We start from the raw sequence: 22,998 nt of genomic DNA, 5'->3' as shown, positions 1-22,998 counted from the left end.
TTCAGAACACAAAGACAACAATGACAGACTTGACATTTCTCTGAGGAAACCTTCAATGATTTTTCAGACAGAGACAACGAAGCATGGTCATTAAAGATTTTTTCTTTTTTTTTTCTTTGTTGGTACTAAGGCCAGAGGTGATAGGTCATATTGTCCTGGTAAAAATAAAGAAAACAATGTTTAATGACAATATGACCTGTATATGGAACCATATACAGTATATCAGCAAGATACCAACACAGTGCCATGCTATGAACTGTTTTATTTTTACTACAGCCAGAAACTTGAAGCCAAACCATCTACCTTTTGCTTTTGTATACTTTCTGAAAAAAATATCCAAGTAAAAATTGATTAAGTCACTTAACAATTTATGCTCATACATGCATTTGTGTGAATATGCAACTTTTTTTTGCAAATCTATTTTATTATATTATCACATATAAAACAAAGACATGTACAGACTCCAACGACCTAACCCACGCAGAGGAGGTTGCCATTAATACCTATGTAGCACTCTCCTAGATAGGTGCTAGGTAGGAAGAATAGTTTTGCTCTGCTTGCTTATCAGGAGAGTAGCAGGCAAAACCTAGTTGCTCTTTCTGCTTATCAGGGAGCAGGATTTCTAGTTAGGCCTGTTGCATGTGTCCACTGTGTGATTCATATGGGCTGAGGGAGTGTCCCCACTGTATCCAATAGTGAGGCAGATTGGACAGTGAGGAAACCCAGCCAGTGACACATAAGCTTTGTTACCACCCCAGGGATTGGCACAGGCTCCTGTCTCGGTGCATTATGGGGCAACCCATTTGGTGGGAACTCAAGTCCCAGAAGGAGGGTGACTGCTGTCTCCTTTTCTGAAGCTGTGGAAGGTGGTCACAGGCAGTCACAGGCAGCCAGAAAGTGTGGCTGAACCCAGAGGTCCAGTGGAGGCTGACCGGTGGAGTTTGGAGGCAACAGTGACTCTAGAAAAACAGTGTCCGTGAGTGCAAGGAACTTTCCCAGGGGTCTGCCAGGAAAGGGACCACTCCAGAGGCTAGAGTCAGCAGATGGGTGTCAGCACACAGGCAGTGAGAGTAAAGGGGGTGCCAAGTTTAGAACCCTGAAGAGAATATTAAAGCAGGAACATTGAAAGCATCTTAACTTTAGTGATAGCAGATAGAGTGAAGCAGCGGCCTTGCCGCATTCTTCAGTTAGCTGTCCTCAAGACTGTGAATAGTTAATAGTTGGAGTATCCCACTCATCCCATTTCCTATCCAAGTTCTCATTGGATAGGAGAAGGACTGATTATTGATTGAGCTAAGAAATGTAGTTGCCGTTTATCTGCTGTCAGTTGCTAAGGGGTAACCCAGGAGAATACAGAAAGTGTAATTCTCAGCAGTCCTCTAGGGGACAGTGCTGCACCTATAAAAAAAAAAAACGAAGACATTTCCAAGCTCAACTTACCGACCAGCCTGCGACCAACCAAATTGACCTGTCCAACACTATGTGTTAAAAAAAAGGGGTTTAGTTGCACACATTTTCAAATATATGCGTAAGCCACAGACCCCCAGCAAGGCACCCCATTTTCTGTGGACCTAAACTCTAATTTCTGTGAGTCTCCAACAATAAAAGCACATTCAAATAGACTGGTGTAGGGCATATATACCGGGAGGGAGCCCACCCCTCCTTAACTACTTGCGAACCATCTGCCGTAGTTATACTGGTTGGCTCTGTTATGTGAAACGACGTACCTATACGCCATTTCATGTAGCAGTTAGTAGAGGCGCGCACGCACTGCTGGAGGCATGTGCATGCACCAATTAGCTAGAGGGGGAGCCAATCAGCGAGTCCTGCAGACGCAATGTCCGTCAGGCACCCGCAATCACTAGCCATAGAGACAGAACGGCGGTCTGCCAAAGTTAAAGCGGAGTTGCACCCTCGGAAAGTTTTTTTTAATAAAAATACCCCCGGGACAGTCAGGGTAAGTGCAATCCACAATGGATAGCCTCTGAACTGTCCCGGGTCGCACTTACCTCTTATAAGAAATACTGTACTTACCTTGAAAATGTCTTGTCCAGCGCTGCTATCTCAGGTGTGGGCAGCTGAAGCCAGCGCGTCCTCTTCGGCGTCCTCTTCTGTGTCCTCTTCATCCTAGATTGCCCTGCACAGGTCCGTCTCGTCATGTCCGGTGCAGGCACGTCATTCCTGCACAGCTTCTGGGCATGCCCAGAAGCTGTTTAGCAGTGAATGACATGCCTGCACCAGAAATGACGAGCGGGGCCGGTGCAGGCGCATTGATTCCTGGAAGCGATGACGCTCAGCTCCCAGGAATCAATGCAAGCCGGAAGTGACGGCACCGGCCACGGCTGAAGAGAGAGGAAGAGGAAGTAAGGTGAGTATATTTTCTTCTAAAACAAGGTAAGTAAAGAAAAAAAAATTGTGATTATCCATTTATTTTTCAGGTGACACAGAGCAAACAGATGGGGCAAAGTGACTTTTAAGGGTGGAACTCCACTTAACAGGGAACACCACTGTTCTGTCAGTGATGAACACAGGGATTCTGTGCTCCTCCTTTTTAGGAACACAAGTCTCTGTGTTCATCCAGTAAGTACATCCCCCACACGTTAGAAAGCATCCCCTAGGCACACATTTAATCCTTTGATCGCCCCTGGTGTTAACCCCTTCCCTGCCAGTGTCATTAGTACTGGAACAGTGCATATTTTTAGCACTGATTACTGTAGTAATGTCACTGGTCCCCTCAAAAGTGTCAGTTAGGTGTCCAATCTGTCCGCCACAATGTCGCAGTCCCGCTAAAAATCGTTAAAATAAAAAAATAAATAAATAAAAATGACATAAATTTTTCCCCTAGTTTGTAGACGCAATAACTTTTGGCAAACCAATCAATATACACTTATTGAGATTTTTTTTTTAACAAAAATATGTAGCAGAATACATATTGTCCTAAATTGATGAAAAAAAAAATCGATTTTTTTTTTTATTTTTTATTGGGAACTTTTTATAGCAGAAAGTAAAAAATATTGTGTTTTTTTTTTTTTTTCAGAATAGTCGCTCTTTTTTTGTTTATAGCACAAAAAATAAAAACTGCAGAGGTGATCAAATACCACCAAAAGAAAGCTCTATTTGTGGGAAAAAGGGAACATCAATTGTATTTGGTTACAGCAGAGCATGACAGTGCAATTTTCAGTCAAAGGAATGCAGTGCCGTATCACAAACAAATGGCCTGATCATTAAGGGGGTAAAACCTTCCAGTCCTTAAGTGGTTATTATGTTCAATGTGAACATAATATGATATATATATATATAAATATATATATAAAGTGCATATCGTGCAAAATAAGCACAGTGATAGATTAATCCCACGTGTAATTCAACCAAAGTGAAAAGACAAATCACAAACAAATCACAGAAATATAAATAATATATATTGAAAAAAATCCATAAATATTTTGAATCAAAATTGTGCAAAAAGATAAATAAAAGTCCATAAAAAATGTGAGCAATGATGTCCAATGATAAGGATGTCACCAGTGTGGAATCCCAGCAACTACTATCTACTATCAAGTGCAATACCCGCTCACCTTAAATCAAGAAAATAATGTGTTTTCATATGAGGTAATCCTAATCATGGGATTCACTCCGTGGCAAATTGTAATCAGCTTAGCTGGAAGTAATAATGCGTTTCCATATAAGGCAATATTATTGGAGGGATAACTCCATCGCAAGTAGTGACCAGCTCCTTTTGCTAAGCTGAACTACATCCTCTGTCCCCCTCTGTTCCCCTAGGCAGTAGTGGACACAGCCTGCAGTGGAGGACAGAGTTCAGCTTAGCAAAAGGAGCTGATCACTACTTGCCACGGATTTATCCCTCCAATAGGACTGCCTTATAGGGAAACACATTATTACTTCGTAATGGAAGGGGTGAATCAGCGCTAATCCTTTAGAATGGCGAAGAAACCAATCCAAATGAATAAATAGATAAAGATGTCAAATAATCAATAACAACAGAAAGGTGTGGGAAACTATTAAAGTGGGGGAAATGTTGAGTGATGATGAATAGTATAAAAATCAATGAAAATATACAACATCCAATAATCAATTCATCCAATAAATAAATAAAGATATCAAATAATCAATAACACACACAATAGTGTGGGAAACTATTAAAGTGCGGGAAATGTTGCTTGATGATAAATAGTAAAAATCAATGAATAAATATATAACATCCAATAATCAATATAAAGTAGTGTGGAAAACTATAAAAGTGCGGAAGAATATTGCGTGATGATGGTGAAGATGAGAACGTGACAAATAAAGTGCTAGTGCCTATAAATGGGGATGAGTGGCCACACTAAGTGTGGGATCAAATAAAAAGCAATAAATCAAGTGCACAAAATATAATAAATTCAGTAATGATATAAATTATCCTTGTGAACAAAAACGGAGTGATGCTACTAAACTAGAAAATCGTCCAAGTGCAGCTGAAAAAATTTTTGAATAAAATGTGGCTTTAGTGGTGATATCTTGAGATATAAACTTGGTGACTTTTCTTAGAGTGAGATCCACAGTGGTATCGGACAGAGTGAGCTAAGGAATCCAAAAACAGGTGCAATGGCCGCTCACCTCACATTACACCAATAAAGGCATTTTTTTTTATACATACCGCTGCATGGGCATCCGCAGAACTTTTTTCAGGGTAGGGCATCGTTTTAAGGTCACCCATGCTCCGCCCCTTTGCAACAATGTCATGAAGGGGAGGGGCTTAGTCAGTATACTTATTTTGAGTATTTATTTTTAAAGAGCAAACAGCAGCATTTATTTTTAAAGCATTTGTTAACTTAAAAAAAAATTGATCCTGTTTCCTTAACCACTTGAGTCCCGGAGGATTTGGCTGCTGAAAGACCAGGGGGTATTTTGCAATTTGGCACTGCGTGACTTTAACGGACAATTGCGCTGTCGTGCGATGCTGTACCTAAACGAATTTGACGTCCTTTTTTTCCCACAAACAGAGCTTTCTTTTGGTGGTATTTGATCACCTGTGCGATTTTTTGATCATGCGCTATAAACAAAAAGAGCGTCAATTTTGCAAAAATAACAATATTTTTCACATTGTTTATATGAAATTCCCCAAAAAAAATGTAAAAATCAAAATTTTTTAACATTTCCAGCCAATTTGTTTTATGCTACATATGTTTGGTAAAAAAAAAATCGCAAAAAAGCGTATTTTGATTGGTTTGCGCAAAAGTTATCGCGTTACTAACAAAGGGAAAGATTTTTGTCATTTTTGTTGTTTTTTTTAACGCGTAATGGCGCCGATCTGCAATTTTTTTGCGGTACTGCGACATTGGGGCGGACAGATCGGACCCTTGACTGACATTTTTGACACTTTTGGGGTTACCAGTGACATTTCTACAGTAATCAGTGCTATGCATATGCACTGTTACTGTAAAATGACACTGGCAGTGAAGGGGTTAACTTTATTTGAGAGGGAGGGGCTGTGTGTATCCCTAGGGGCGTGATTCTAACTGTGATTGGCTGTGGCTTGAGCTGTAGGAACAATGATCAACGGTCCTACATAGTAGAACAGTATGATCATTGTTTCTACACAGGGGAGAATGACAGGCGGCTTGTTTACACTAGCCGCCTGCCTTTCTCCCTCTCCCCGATGATCGCTGAGTGACCGGCGGACATCGGGTCCGCCGGTCACATGCGCGGGGGGGTCCGTGACCGCGCGGGAGCGCGCCGCCGGCAGCACGTGGGAGCTCCCCAGAGCCTCATAGGCTAGTGACGTATATATACGTCACTCTGCCTGTGAGGGGCTAACTGCCGCAGTATATGTACTTGCGGCGGTCGGCAAGTGGTTAAAGCATGTTATACAGCACAGTGCTTTGCTGTGTAATTTGGCCCCTTCTATCACCTAAAATACCTGGCTTATCCTGCCTGGCTATGTCCTCCCCTCTGTAAACTGACCACCAGTGTTGGAAGTAACTGCGTTTAAGTAAACGGCATTACTTAACGCAGTAACTTTTTAGGGTAACAAGTAATCTATCAGATTACTCGTGCTTTCCCTTTAACGCCGCTGCCGTTACTTTCGGCTGCGTTACTGCAATTACATCTACTGCCGCTAGATGGCAGTAGATGTAACTGTATTCCCCTCTCCTCTATGACCGCTGTCCGTGGTACTGGAGTGGAGAGAGAGGAGGAGGAGACTCAGGAGTGAGTCACGATCGTCTCGTCGGGGGACAGTCACAGGAGAACAGCAACAGGCAGCGCGCCATAGAAGAGGGCAGGCCATAGAGTCCGGTGGGCGGGCGGCGGATCGGCGACCCGAACAGGCAGGTAAGCGGCTTGTTGCAGCCAGCCAGTCAGTCATCATCACTCATGTACTGTATATAACACCACCGGTCCGGTCCACCACAATAGGGCAGCAGGAAGTCCCCCACCGACTCCACCAACGCACATACCAGAAGAGGAGAGAGCCTGAGGCCTGGAGGAGGACGGAGCTAGAGGCCCAGAGGGACCCGGACAACAACAGTGTGCCACACACCACCAGCACAGCAGGTACCAAAAAAAAAAAAACTCACAGACTCAGTCACTCACAGTCACAGTCAGAACCCCCACCAGCCACCCACCCACCCACCATCAGTGTGCCACCGACACCAGCAGCCAGCCAGTCCAGACTGAGACAGCAGCAGCCAGCAGATACCAGAAAAAAAAATTAAGTCAGGTCAGGAGGACCCCCACAACCAGTGTGCCACGTCACCACCAGTGTGCCACCCACGTCACCACCATTGTGCCACGCCCACGCCACCACAAGTTTGCCACGTCACCACCAGTTTGCCACGCCACCACCATTGTGCCACGCCACCACCAGTGTGCCACGTCACCACCATTGTGCCAAGCCACCACCAGTGTGCCACGCCACCACCAGTGTGCCACATCACCACCAGTGTGCCAAGCGCCCACGCCACCCCAGTGTGCCAAGCGCCCACGCCACCATCAGTGTGCCACGCCACCACCATTGTGCCAAGCCACCACCAGTGTGCCACGCCACCACCAGTGTGCCACATCACCACCAGTGTGCCAAGCGCCCACGCCACCCCAGTGTGCCAAGCGCCCACGCCACCATCAGTGTGCCACACCACCACCATTGTGCCAAGCCACCACCAGTGTGCCACGCCACCACCAGTGTGCCACATCACCACCAGTGTGCCAAGCGCCCACGCCACCCCAGTGTGCCAAGCGCCCACGCCACCATCAGTGTGCCACGCCACTACCAGTGTGCCAAGCGCCCACTCCACCACCAGTGTGCCACTCCACCACCAGCCAGGCAGCCGCCCACCACCAGCAGCGGCCACCCAGTCCAGAGACAGCAGCAGCCAGCAGATACCAAAAAAAAAAGTTACTTAAGTCAGGTCAGGAGGATTTAGACCCCCACCACCAGTGTGTTATTGTGTTATAAGATGTTATAGAATGTAATTGCATTATAGAATATTAAAAAAAAAAAGTCAGTTACTTTGCTGAGTAACTAATTACTTTTTCTATGTGGTAACTGAGTCAGTAACTCAATTACTTTTTGGGAGAAGTAATTTGTAACTGTAACTAATTACTTTTTTAAACTAAGATGAGCAACACTGCTGACCACCATATACCATGGCTGCTGAGCCCCGACACCGTGGTCAGTTTACGTGCCTCCATCATCCGCAGCCCTCCTGTCTTCCTCCTCCCCCCTCTCTCCCCCCTCCCTCCCTGTCTGCTCCTGTAGTTTCATTTAAAGTTTCATATCCTTTCTACAGTCTGTTTAATAATCCTGTGTGCCCCTGTATCTGTGTTTTATAAAAATAAGCAGTTCTTTACCAGTTTTCAGAGCGCCGCTCACGTGACCCGCCTCCTCTCCCCCCTCCCCTTCTACTCCCCTCCCGACTGACATCAGTGAGGAATCCTTAGCCCCGCCCGCTGAAGGCAGCTGTCAGACGGGGAGAGGAGAGAGCCGACGGGTCACGTGAGCAGCGCTTGGCCCTTTGTAAACTGGTAAAGAACGGCTTATTTTTTTAAAACACAGACACACAGGATTATTAAACAGACTAGACAGGATGGCATAAAGTGGCTTAACAACCACTTGAAAGGGGAAGTTGAGATTCCATTCCCCCTTGCCCCTACCTGCGGACGCCCATGTACCGCTGTTGGTTCACAGATCCAGGCAATGGGTTCCTCCTTTTCTCCTAATGGCTTGGGTGTGGGGGGGGGGGGGTTCAGCACCTCGCTGGCCACTCTTTACTTAGTTTACTTGGTCACTTTGTAAGGTAGATCTCTGTGCACTTATCCAGTAATGCTCAAAGAGATAGAATGGGGGCTCCCATGGTGAAGTATATCAAGTTTATTAGGTAAAAAAACATGTAGACACTTACAGTTAAGGCAGAGATAGTTCAGCAGCAGAGGTGTAGGACAGGAACTTCCAGTTTACGGCCGCAACCGGAAGTGACGTCACCTCGTTCCTTCCCCACGCGCATCGTCACTCAATCACGTGACTTTCTCAAGGGAATTATTGCTTCCAACTAAGCTGATTACCATTTGCCACGGAGTGAATCCCATGATTAGGATTACCTCTTATGAAAACGCATTCTTTTCTTGATTTAGGGTGAGTGGCCATTGCACTTGATGGTGGATAGTGGTCGCTGGGATTCTACACTGGTGACACCTTTATCATTGCACATCATTGCTCACATTTTTTATGGATTTTTATTGATCTTTTTGCACAATTTTGATTCACAACATTTATGGATTTTTTGAATATATACTATTTATATATCAGCTAAAGTTTGTGATTTGTTTTTTCACTTCTGTTGAATTAATGGGATTAATCTACAATGGATGGGAAATACCTGGGAAGTGAGAGCAGCCATAGACTTACTGTGGGGCTTCCATTGTCTTCTGCCTTGACTACATACTGAATCCAGTGCCGACAACTCATCCTGGGACCGGACCAGACCGGAGTTGCTTCAGAATAGGTAAGTGTAGCAATCTTTTCTTTACAGAGCTAGGTAGATTAGGCTTAGAATGGGGGGGGGGGTGTAGGCTTAGAGTTAGTTAGGTTTTGTCTTTACAAAGGGCCAATAAAGCACCCTTAAACAACACCCTATTATCCCCTTCCCCATTGATTCCTAAGCATTTACTGCAGTTGCACTGCATATTTTTGGCTCCAAATCTCCATAATTTTGCTGAAATTGTGGGAAAATTAAAACGCTCAATTTTATATAAATAAGACCGGGAAACCGTGATATTTGGATGAAGGAGTAATGGTCTCAGATCACACCAGGCAAGAGCAATTTAACTAGACCTGGTCCCCACAGATTATGTTTTAGATATCGACATCTTTAGATGCCTGCTCTGAATTCCCTTATTGTCTATTCATTAACAAAATGTCCTTGTCATGATTTGTAAAAAAAAATGTAATATAATGATGCACTTCTACATTTCATTAATTAGTTTTGCCCCTTTTTTTTAAATGACAATTACAAGAACACTAGAAATACTTAAGCTATTCAGATTTTGTCCTTGCTTTTCTCTAGGTGGCTGCATATTCTACATTTTCTCAACATTTGGCACAGCTAATCTTTATCCTTAGCTATTGTGTACATCAAATAAATTGGTTCAACCACCTGCATTTTCATTTCATTGCTTCTTTCTTTGTCTTTGTAAATCTATAATAGTACAAATAAACACATACTGTAAAAATGTTATTTGCAGTATGTAATTGTTTAATAATTTTTCTATGAGAGGAATTTAAACAAACAACACTAAACCCCTCAACTAAATAAGAGAGACAGTGGAAGTGGCACTATAAAGTTACATTTTAAAAAAAACCTCAACCACATAACATTTTTAGGGGTAGGGTGGAGTATAATAAATACATTAAGGGCAGAATGGGAAGTAATGAATGTAATAAAAAAAGAAAGGGACAAAAGGTAGCGCCGCTAGTAGCAGCTCCACACAGCACACCCACAATCAACAGCAAAAGATGTGAAAGAAGTTCCCGAAATTGCTGCAAAGTAATAATTTTCCCTTAAGTTACCTAAATAAGAAAAATGTGGAGGAAGAGGAACTGAAAAAAAAAAAACATGTTTGGAATATGATGAAGATTTAAAGGACCTGAGATGAAGAGCGTTAGCTTAGAACAAATGTCATTTAAGTGTAACTATAATTTAAATATTTCCATAGTGTATTTCTGGGGCTGTGAACAGTGTGGTAGAATCTTTTTGGCCCTAGCTGAAGAATTTAGTGATTATGTAGTCCTCTCAAGTGTTCACATTTAAGTTTAGGAGAAATTGGACCCTAGTTGTGCTGAATTTTTCAAGGGTGACGCCATCATATCATCTAGTATATTTTAGCATGAATTACTGGCCATCTTAAATAACTTCAATATATTTGAGCATTTTAAATGGAAAAGTAACTTTAATAAAGCAGTGGTGTGTTTTTTGAACACTTAGTGTTCCTGTATCTTCCGTATTATCCAAATAGAAGTCTTCAATAACTTTTTATAATTCTTTCATTAAACCACAACTCTAGACAGATATAAAAGAAACAAGTTGATGCAGCTCTGTAATAACCACTATATCATTAAATGTAATTGTTAAATGTAAGCAATGTAAGTATCAGCATTTGAACTGGTATCAACCTTTTGCAATTCCAACCATTTGAACTGGTATTAACATTTTGCAGTTACAATCAGTTCATGTACTTACAAGACACATTCTTATAGGATAAGAATGACAAGTGATACGCATTCTCACTCTTTATGGGATAGACTAAAGACTAATTATAATTTACAGTCTACACACAATCCACTACAATCTTTTCTGAGAAATCCAGCCTTTTATCCAGCTTGGGAATTCCCAAATTCATATCGGGCATGGTCTAGGTCAGGCCTGTCAAGGCTATTTAATCTGGTCTCTAGCTCTTCTATCTTCTAAGTTTTCCTGAACTTTGTGAATCACATCATTTACCACATTCAGAACTTTTTCGATATCTCCAAATTAAATTTCTATACCCCATTTATAACAAATGGTACCATTCTGAATCAGCTTTCTAAATTTGAGCGTATCTGTATCAACTACCCACACTCCAGAGGTCTAATTTCTAGCCTATATTCTCAATTGTAACAAAAAAACTATCAGCGCAAAACCAAATATGTGATATAACACTCAAAATAGGTAAAAACACTGTGCGTGAATAATGTACTGAAAAAGTGCTTGAATATCACTGTGCATAAAACAAATATAGCCGGAAGCAAACACCAATCTTGTTCACATCCCACAATAAATCAAAATAAATACAAAAAATGTGCTGTGCCAGACGTGCACCAATAAACATAAATGATGTTAATATAATCAATATCTGAAGTCCATACAAGCTGTGATTGTGCTCAAAATCCAATAAATGTGCATTAGTGTCCAAGTGTCCAAATCAGAAATGCAATCTGGTGAAAAGTGCACACCAATCTGTGAAATCCCTCCACCTGCTAGATTGGCCTCTCACCTCCAAACAGGACCCAGACGGGCCAGCAAAAGCATGTACTGAGGATATCAGACTCCTGGAAAGACACTCCAGCCTCTCACCTCCGGAGGTATGTACAGGGCACTTCACCGTGCCTGCTGTTATGGCAATAATCCAGACGTCGATACACCAAACTATGTCAGGAAATGGGAAACAGACTTTGGCCATACACTTAACCAATCAGAATGGTCTGAAATCTGGTCTGTAACAAAATCTTCTTCTTCAAATATTATCGCAATTGAATCATCATACAAGGTTCTCTCAGGATGGTACTTGGTACCAGCTAGAATCGCCAAGTTCACACCAAACTATCCGGCCTTTTGTTTTATTGGTTGTACGGAAATAGGTACACATGTTCATATATGGTGGAATTGCTCAATTGCTACAGTTTTTTGGAAATAAATATTCTCTCTAGCATCTAAAATGTTTGAAATAGATATTACTCCAGATCTGGTGATTGCCATTTTAAATGTATAACCTGCATGCCTGACACAAAAACAATTCAAATTATTCCTTCAGCTTCTTAATGCCGCTAAACAAACCATAGCCAAAGCTTGGAAGACTACAACTTTGAATCTTGTAGAAGTTAAACATAGGATGAATAATGCATTATTACATGCAAAAATGGAATCCATGGATTGCGATAAATTTAGTACTTTTATAAGCATTTGGGATCCTTGGATTAAACATGGCCTATCACCGGGTTTTGAGGAACAGGTTCTGAATGCTTGGTAGTTAAGACTCATATTTTATTTACTTTGTATTAACTTTTGTGGTATAAGCAATAAGTTCTATTCTCGATGCCCTCTCCTTTACCCACTTTACCCTACCCACGCCCTGCTGACTTCTTCCTTTTCCTTTTTTTTCCCCCCCCCCACAGCCATGTTCTGAATACCTTCTCAAAATCTTAATATCTCAGAATATCATATTAATAATTCTACCTTTTCTTTTGTTCCTTCCTTTTGTGCAAACTTCACTATACAGTATAACATTTATAATACTTCTGTAACAATAACAGTATTTCTACTTCTGTTTTTGTTTTGTAACTTGCTTTATGGCTGTTTTATAAAACTCAATAAAAGTATTGGACGAGAAGAATGAAGAGTGACAAAGCGATGAGTTCTTTAGGGTTAAAGGACATTTAGCGGCAGACAAAAAAAAATAAAAAATTGCAGGGGAAATCTCTATACTGAAGGTGAATGTTGCAGCAAAAGTTGGTTTTGCTTTTTCAACTTTTAGCTGAGTACTCATTTTTCTTAGTTTTGGTTGCAGCTCTGCTGTAAAGTCTTCTAAGGCAAAGGAAAAGGTTACTGTTTATATGGTGAATTTTTAAACATTCAACATCAAAACATGTTCTTTAGTATTCTTTTTTTATAGCCCTGTCTATTATGCTCCTCTAAGGTCAAGAATTTTTTTTTTCATGATGTATTTCTTTAACAGCCAATTCAAAGTATCCTCTGACATACTGCGGCTGATTTTCTAAGGGTGTAAAGCATGCTCATTTTGCAAAGGAATTTTCATTTCAGCTTAGTGAAAGAGGTGAAGTTATGCTGGCTTCTATCATCCAATTATATAAAAACTAAATAAAGGGCATGCAGGACATCAGCTACTAGGATCAATTACATAGATTACAGTAATTCAGTCTTGATGAAGATTATTACAATGTGCACATATACTGTATCAACGGTGACTCCAGCAACTGAGAAAAACTGTTTATCCTAAGGCCCCTGAGGAGAACATGTAGCCACATTTTGAGGTTAGAAGAAAGGAAGTTTAACCTTAGATTTGGGAAAGGGTTCTTTATTTTTAGATCAGTTAAAATGTGGAAGTGGTACTAAGTAGAGTGTTGACAACTTCCTTTTAGATGTCTTCCTCAGGAAGCAGAATATATAGAGCTATAGAGAATAAAATCACACACATACAAACACGGAGGTTGAATTGGATGGACTGATGTATTTCTTCAACCTTATATACTATGTAACTATGAATGATTTAAATGCATCTTTTGTATATTTATATAATTTGTTTCTGTACTCTGAAAAGCAATTACCCAAAGAAAAGTTAAGGGCAACACGTAAAAGATTATTATGCTGTATAACTAAAGGTCATTTTGTTTAGTTTTGGATAGAGGGATTAAAACACGTCAGGTTTTTTTTCTGTGTACAAAGAAAATGGCTTCTGCCCCCACCTATAACTGGCCTTCATAGCAAAGAACACATGCAAGGGCAACGCACATGACACAAACAAAATGGTTTTAAGGAAAGGTAAGTAGTGGGGGCTTAAGAACGTTTATGCAATAAAGAGGTTCTTCAGCCAGGCTTCCAAAAATTAAAGTCAGCAGCTACAAAAGCAGTAGCTGGTGACTTTTTTTTATCTTTTAATATTTTATTACATTTTTAAAAGAGCTCCAGCATCTTTAATGGCAGTGAAAGCCTGCAAATCGATAACTGATATATCTGCGACCCCTATGAGAAATGGGGCACCCCTGTTTGGTTACATGTCCTCTAATTAGTTCAGCCCTTTGAGACTAAATTTGGGACTCAAGTGCTTCTCAAGGTTTTGTGATGCGCGGTGTGGGGGGATGGGGAGGGGGGGTTGGCCAATGCTAACCCTGGTTGGGCCTGTTCATTCTTGTTTTCATTGTTTTGTTTTTTTGTTATTAATTTAATGCATGTACACATTTTTTTTATGTGAAGCTATGGTTACATACTATGTAACTTGTGCTCTATATAGTTGTCATGATGGAAAAAAAAAAATTTTCCTGAGGGGGCATGGCGACCACTGGACAAGATGGCTGCGTAGTCCAGTAGCTCCTGCGTGGGCCCGGATAATTTTACATTGTCTCTCATCCACAGCTTCATTTGAGCCGCAAGTGCCTGCTCCTTGAACGGTAGAACATCCGCACACCCGCATGAAGATGCGTAGACGTCGATCAGACCCCCTGCCTGTAAAGAAACTCTCTGAGTTTTTCCCCTCCACCGCAGCTGGTCTCCGCTATTGTGGCAGAGACACCCGCGCACACTGGGCCGCTGGCTCTCTAGCGGTAGACTTACACAACTTGGAAGGGGAAGACTCCGGACATGGTGCACTGCGAGAGACAGCAGCACCATGGCAGGTGGATTACCACTCTGGCTATTCTGAGACATCCTCACTGTCCACTCCTTCATCACAAAGCCCTGTTAAATCAAAAACCAGGCAGGAACACTCTCCATCCCTCAGCCATGTGCCTTCCATGGAGATGAGCTCTGATTCATTTCCGTCAACTGCCATCCCACCAGCACCAGACCCCTTCTCTACCTTTCCCACCACTGGCCAACCTGTAACCTGTATCCGATACTACTTTAAAAGATATGCTCATCACGCTTCGCACATCAATTAAAAATGACATACTGTCCTCTATCTCATATTGCCGAAAAGAAATCCATGCCCTGGGGGACAGAGTTGACACTATTGAGCATAAGATGTGTGAGTTTACTACATCCTACAATACTATGGTGGACTCTCACACTTCCCAATGTGAAGAATTACACCGCATCACGGCCAAGCTTGCTGAGCTTTGAGGATAGGTCGCGCCGTAACAATTTAAAATTGAGAGGCATACCAGAATCCATTCAATCTCACCAACTTCTACACTACGTGCGGGACTTGTTAAAATGATGCTACCTCGTTTAACTCCTGAGGACTTAACAATTGATACAATTCATCGCATCCCCAAACCATCCTTTCTTCCTCAGGAAGTGCCCCAAGATGTCTTGCTGAGAATCCACTTTTTTCAGGCAAAAGAAAAAATCCTGGAATCCTTTCGTCGCAAACACCAAATTCCTGAACAGGCGGCCATGATACAAGTTCTTCTGGACTATTCTCAATAAACCTTACAACTTAGGCGCAATCTCAATCCTATCACTAAAGCCTTGCGTGACAGCAAAACTATTTATAAATGGAAATACCCAGCTAAACTATGTGTGACGCACCAAGGACACTCCTCCACTATCTCTACGATTGACGAGGGTGTACGTCTTCTCCGCCAGTGGGGTATTGTCCCTGATCTCCCTGACTCGCAACCCGTCCATGCATCGCAACCACTCAACCCTGTCCAACCCAACTGGCAAGTCGTCTCCAGAAGACCACGGAACTCCCAACGCAAGTCTTAAATGAAGCAATGTCTCATTTCACCGGGTTCACCAGGCCCTGCTATTAACCATGAGTACCACCCACCGTACTCACTTCCCAACTGGCTCTGCAGCACCCGCTGCTCTTCTGGTCATTTCTGACCTTGTTTTTTACTTATTCACAGTTTTGTGTTCTTTGTTCCCTACTGTTATTTTCTGCAGTTCCTCCGGTGGCAATTCCTTCTGGATCACCTCTCCGTCGGACATCCACCTTCTTCTGGATTGATGTGACCACCATCTAAGTTCTGCATATTTAGTCAAGCTGACACGCACGGTCACCTGCACTATGTTTGCTTTTTTTGTTTTTTCTCCTACAGGATGTTTCGCCCTCTCAACAAACAAACTTTGTCTATATTGCATTCCACTGCATTCTACTAGTGGATACAGCCTTTCTCGCCTCACGGATTCACCTAAGGTAACAATTATTAACTGTCTATCCATATACTCCTTTTCTACGCCCAACCCTCATGTCCAGTGGTTTTGGAACATGCTTATGTCACTTCCTTTTAATTGACTGAATGCCCCTAACTTGATGGCCCTAAATGCCAGGGTTCTACACCACCCCGCCAAACGTTACTCCCTGTGGACTGAAGCTACCACTGCCAAAGTAGATTTTATAGCAGTCCAAGAGACTCATTTACAGAGAGACCTTGCCCCTCGATGTACTCACAACAATTACCCACATATTTTCCTGGCTTCGGCCCCAGTCAAAAAGAGGGGTGTTATGATTGCGGTAAGAGACTCTGTATCCTTCACCCCATCTCAAGTGGTGTTAGATACAGACGGCAGATATCTGATTCTCACTTGTACTGTTAACAACTGCCAGTATACTATGGTCAATGTGTATGCGCCAAACGCCCACCAGCTGAAGTTTCTACGCAAACTGTGCTCTAAAATTGCCAAGGTAAAGTCAGGAAACCTCATTATTTGTGGTGACTTTAACTTGGTGGCGGACCACGTCATGGACCCCTCTTCCAGGGGGAAATCCAGGTTACCGACCCTAACAAATCTCCTTAACTCAGAGTATTTACATGACGTGTGGCCCTACCAACACGCTGAAGAACGTGACTACTCCTACTACTCCCCCAGGCACAACACCTACACGCAAATTGATGTGTTCTTGGTGGACAAACACGTTCTTCCCCATGTCACTGCTACCGCTATATCCCCTATTACCTGGTCCGTTCATGCAGCGGTTCACATGTCCCTTATGACTGGCCAGGCCCAGCCTTTATCCTACATTTGGAGACAACTCCATACTCTTGAATCCTGATACCCTTAAAACCCTTAAATCCCACTTGTTGGATTTCTTTTCTAACAATGACACTCCAGATGTGGACCCCTCCCTCCTCTGGAACACCCACAAAGCCTTTGTTAGAGGCATCCTAATCCAGTTAGGCTCCAAAATGAAGAAAATCTACACGGCCAGACTAAAGCAACTGCTAACTGAAATACATACACCCTTGCCACGTTAAACAAGCCCCATCCCAAGCCACATACTCCCACGTAACCTCCCTCAGAAACGACTTATGCAGACTTTTCTGTGACCGACACGACAAGTTGCTGGCACAGCTACGCATAAAATGTTATGCCCTACACAACAAGGCTGGGAAATTCTTAGCAAATAGATTGAAGGCCAGGAGAACTAAAACTAAGATTGTATCTCTCATTCACCCCTTTCACAAAAACAAGCTGCTTCACACCCAAGAAATAGCTGACGCATTTGCTTTCTACAACACTTGACTCTACCCACCATTTCTCCGTCTTCCCTAGAATTTCTTAACGGTCCCATTACTCCACTGGAGATTCAACAAACACTGAAATCTCTCCCATTGAACAAATCTCCTGGTCCAGACGGTCTCACCAATGAATACTATTGCACCTTGAAAGACATACTCACCCCTTATCTCCTCTGCCTTTTCTCCAATGCCATAAGCAAGCAATATTTCCCTAATGAGATGCTCCGGGCCCACATAACCACACTTCCCAAACCGGGTAAATTCCCCGATTTCCCAGCTAATTTTAGACCAATTTCTTTATTAAACACAGACCTGAAACTTTATGCGAAACTTTTGGCTAATAGGATATTGACTATTCTCCCTACCCTAATAGCCCCTGACCAAATTGGATTTGTCAAGGGTAGACAGGCGCCTGACACCACCAGGAGACTAATTAACCTTATCCATCATGCTGAGTGCACTCGAACGCCTTCTCTGCTCCTTTCTATTGATGCAGAGAAGGCATTTGACCTCATTCACTGGAGCTATATGCGAGCAGTGCTAGTTAGTGATGGATGAACATCGGCCGGGGCGGTTCGCGAACGCCAGCCGCAAATTTTCTCAAAAGTTCGTGAACCACGAGTTCGCGGCGGGCCCCATTGACTTTAATGGGAGGCGAACTTTAAAAACCTTTAGGTCATATTTGCAGCCACAAAAGACGTACTAGCTGTGCACAAATAGTCCCAGCACATGGACAATGTCATAACAGAAGTATTGTAATTGAAAAAGTTGCCCTAAATTTATTTATTTTTTTCCCAGCAAAAAATATATATATTTTTTCATAAATCAGCCAGAACTGACAGCAGCCGGTAAATACATTGTCTAATACATATTGGGTCCATTCACACATCTGTAAAATGGGTCCGCATCCATTCCACAATTTGGCGAAACCTTTACAGACCCATTGTTTTTCATTTCCAGTCTAAAAAATTAGGCATTCACAGGATAAAGAAGTAAGTGTCGGCCATTCCAGGCCCCAAAAATTAACCAACAAGCATTTACCTGACAGCTAAGAACGTAGTATTCTGTGGCTGAAGGTACATTAGGCATTCACAGGTAACTGAAGTAAGTGTCGGCCATAAAAGGCACCAAAAAATAGCCCACATGGGTTTACCTGACAGCTAAGAATGTAGTATTCTGTGGCTGTAGGTACATTAGGCATTCACACAGTATACAGAAGTAAGCGTCGGCCTGTATAGGCTGCAAAAATTAGCTCACATGGTTTGAACTGACAGTAAAAAACTTAGTTTTTGATGGCTAGAGGTATGGTAGGCGTTCACAGTACACAGAACCGTAAGTGTCGGCCTGTATAGGCTCCAAAAATTAGCTCACATGGTTTGAACTGACAGCAAAAAACGTAGTTTTTGATGGCTAGAGGTACGGTAGGCGTTCACAGTACACAGAACCATAAGTGTCGGCCTGTATAGGCTCCAAAAATTAGCTCACATGGTTTGAACTGACAGCAAAAAACGTAGTTTTTGATGGCTAGAGGTACGGTAGGCATTCACAGTACACAGAACCGTAAGTGTCAGGCCTGTATATTCCCTGCCCGTGTTTGCTAGACCATGTGTCTGTGTAGATAACACCCCGCTTTAATCTGTGGTATTGGGGGGCCACAGGTTTATCACACCAGTTCTACAAATAATTGGCCAGTATCTGTTGTCAATGTGTGTAGCACAGTTAACACAGCAAAAGAGGCCAAATTTTTGCAGGACTAAAATACAATCTTAGAAAAGTATACTGTTAAATAACACCCCGCTTCAATATGTGCTATTGGGGGGCAACTGGTCTATCACACCAGTTGTTCAAAAAATTGGCCAGTGAGTTTGGCGCTGTGTGTACCAGACTTCACTAAGCAAACTAGGCAATATTGTTGCATGACACAAATACACTTGAAAAAGTTTACTCAGATAACACCCACCCCACTTCAATATGTGGCATTGGGGGGGGGGGGGGCAATTGGTCTATCACACCAGTTATAATACATTATAAGTGCTTTTGTCACCGTGTGTAGTGTTGCTGCAGAAACGCTCAGTCTCACCACCACACCTGTCACAATGCTGCACAGTGCACAATAATAGTACTAATCCACTATACTATGCTTTCTACAAAGTATATTATACTGTGGATTACCCCCCCCCCCTTTTTTAAGTGCACTGCACAGCAATACCAAAATAATTGCAGCCCTTTACATGACTTTTGTGGACATTAACAGAGCAATTTGTGTGTGACTGCAGCCAATCTCTAACTGCCCCTACAGCAACCACAGGATACCTGCCCCTATAGTAAAGAGACTGTAATAGACCCTAAAACGACATTGGAGCATTTTAAATGACTTTTTTGGACATTGACAAAGCGATTTGTGTGTGACTGCAGCCGATCTCTAACTGCCCCTACAGCAACCACAGGATACCTGCCCCTATAGTAAAGAGACTGTAATAGACCCTAAAATGACATTGGAGCATTTTAAATGACTTTTGTGGACATTGACAAAGTGATTTGTGTGTGACTGCAGCCGATCTCTAACTGCCCCTACAGCAACCACAGTATACCTGGTCCTATAGTAAAGAGACTGTAATAGACCCTAAAACGACATTGGAGCATTTTAAATGACTTTTGTGGACATTGACAAAACGATTTGTGTGTGACTGCAGCCGATCTCTAAATGCCCCTACAGCAACCACAGGATACCTGCCCCTATAGTAAAGCGACTGTAATAGACCCTAAAACGACATTGGAGCATTTTAAATTACTTTTGTGGACATTGACAATGCGATTTCTGTGTGACTGCAGCTAATCTCTAGCTGCCCCTACAGCAACCACAGGATACCTGCCCCTATAGTAAAGAGACTGTAATAGACCCTAAAATGACATTGGAGCATTTTAAATGACTTTTGTGGACATTGACAAAGCGATTTCTGTGTGACTGCAGCCAATCTCTAACTGCCCCTAAAGCAACCACAGGATACCTCTCCCTAAGCTCAAAAGATACTAGACCTATATCGAAATACCAGCCCTCGGGTCTATTTATAGGGTAGGGGGACTGTCCATGTGCTGGAATGTTTCAATTGGCTGTCCCTTTCCACCTGACGGCTGTGTCATGGGTCAAAGTTCTTGTGACTGAAAAAGAAAATGGCGGCGCGGACATATTAGCGAACATCGGCAAAAGTCTTACTTTTTGCGAATTTGCGAACAAGCAAAATTCGCCGCGAACCGACCGCCGGGCGAACCGCAAGGCCATCTCTAGTGCTAGTCAAATTTGGATTTTCGGGACCTATCCTCTCTGCTATATTGTCCTTATACACATCCCCGTCGGCCACAGTCCTTTCCTCAGGCCTCCTATCTAAATATTTCTCCATAACGAATGGCACACGACAAGGTTGCCCTCTTTCACCCCTGATCTTTAATCTCCTGATAGAGCCAGTTGCCGAATCGATCCGTACGCATCCCCCATTTTGGGATTTAAGTTCAACAGTTCACATCATTGTATTAGTCTCTTCACAGACGATGTGATCCTGAGCCTCAAGAATCCCATTGTCTCTCTTCCGGCTGCACATCAAATACTTCAAGCACTGTGTCCTACTATAAGGTAAATTACACCAAATTTTTAATCCTTAACATGGGCCTACACCCGGCCGCACGTACCCACCTATCCAACTTGCTGCCCTACACCTGGGCGGACCATGATATCCCATATCTAGGTATTAACTTAACCTTCCCGACATCCAAATTAATATCTTCAAATCTAAAGCCCCTTCTTGCTACTATACTCGCAAATTTCAAAAGGTAGAATTATCCTGGGCTGTTAGGATTGCCGCCTTCAAAATGATGTGCCTTCCCAAAATTCTATATTTATATTGCACGCTTCCAGTCCATATTCCAACACACTATCTCGCTAATTTATCTAGAACCCTACATACATTTATTTGGCAAAAACGACGGGCTAGGTGCAACTATGCCCACACTGTGAAACACAGAATGGTGAGAGGTTTGGATCTTCCTGACATATTTGATTATTATCTCGCCTCTAAATTATCGCCCTTACAACATTGGTTTTCAAACTCTCAGCATCGCATCTCCCCTGGGTAGATATCGAATCAAATTTGTCCAAATTGGAAGACCTACACCTCCTACTACTGGCTTCTGGCAACCCTTACACCTACATTCACTTCCTCTTCCTATCCAAGCCACAATCAGGGCTTGGAGGATATTAACCAGCCAGCTGGATCCCTCTGTCACATCTTCCCCAATCACCTTCCCAGTGAAAACCTTGGAGCTCTTGCTGCCCCTATGTTAACACATCTAAGTTAACATCATTTGGCATCCTTTCCGTAGACCAATTTTACTCCCAGGACTCCCTAAAAAGCTTCTCTGCTTTACAAGTAGAATTTCATTTGCACAAGATGGCCATGTACCCAGACAACAATATCTTTAGCTTCCTTTCCAAACACCCACCACCAAAGCTGTACCTCCCCACCTCTTTATGGCAGTATCTCACCTCCCCCCACGTCAATACCAAGGGCATATCGCTTTTTTATAACCTCCTCCACTCCAAATTGACCTTTTTTAAAACTAAACCCATGCTCAAATGGGAAGAGGAACTACAAACATCTTTCTCCGAATCTCAATGGAAGCTAGTGCTCCGCAGTACCTATAGTGCTTCACATTGTGTTACCCACTAGGAACAGTCTCAGAAAATCCTTACCAGATAGTACTTGACACCATATCGCCTATCTAAATTTTATAAACATCACAGCCCGCTGTGCTGGCGGGACTGCGGCAAAATTGGTGGCATACTCCACGTTTTTTGGTCCTGTAAGAGCATTATCAGTTTTTGGAGAAAGATGTTTGAAATCCTTTATGACACCACTGGCATAATTCTTACTCTAGACCCAGCCCTGACTCTTTTATACCTGGGCTTAGATCGCATCCCCCCTAGTATGAGAATAGTGATGACTCACATATTGGTAGCTGCTAAAACTGTTATTGCCAGACACTGGGCACAAACTACCTCACCATCCCACATGGAAGTAGTCAACCTCATAAATCTCCAATTCTCACATGAAAAAGCATATTCATACTCCATCTCCAAAAGTGCCCTCTACTATACCCGCTGGCAGCCATGGATAGAAAGCAAATACTACACTAATCCCCTATGACACTTGTTACTTCCTCCCATACGAAACTACACTCTGATACACACGACTACAGTATCCATCACTACCCGCTGGTTTTGTCCTATTTTACCCTGTTGTTATGTTATTTTGCTCCATGATATCCTGCTTGTACCAATACGATATTATCCATATCTGTTATTTTTTGTTTTATTATTGTATATATTTGTCACTTGAGCTTGTATCCTTGCTCCGACTACTGACTCGTGTTTACTTTTGTTATTGTTTCTTTAAAAACTAATAAAAATTATTGATATGAAAATGGGTTTTTCCTTTCTAATGGGTCCTGTGATGTTTAGTGATGTCTATGGTATGCTAATCCTCTCCTGC

This window comes from Pelophylax lessonae, assembly GCF_965119305.1.
Source record: "Pelophylax lessonae genome assembly, chromosome: 4".
In the NCBI taxonomy this organism is placed as follows: Eukaryota; Metazoa; Chordata; class Amphibia; order Anura; family Ranidae; genus Pelophylax; species Pelophylax lessonae.
The sequence above is the reverse complement of the archived record's forward strand: the minus strand, read 5'-3'. Positions refer to the sequence as shown.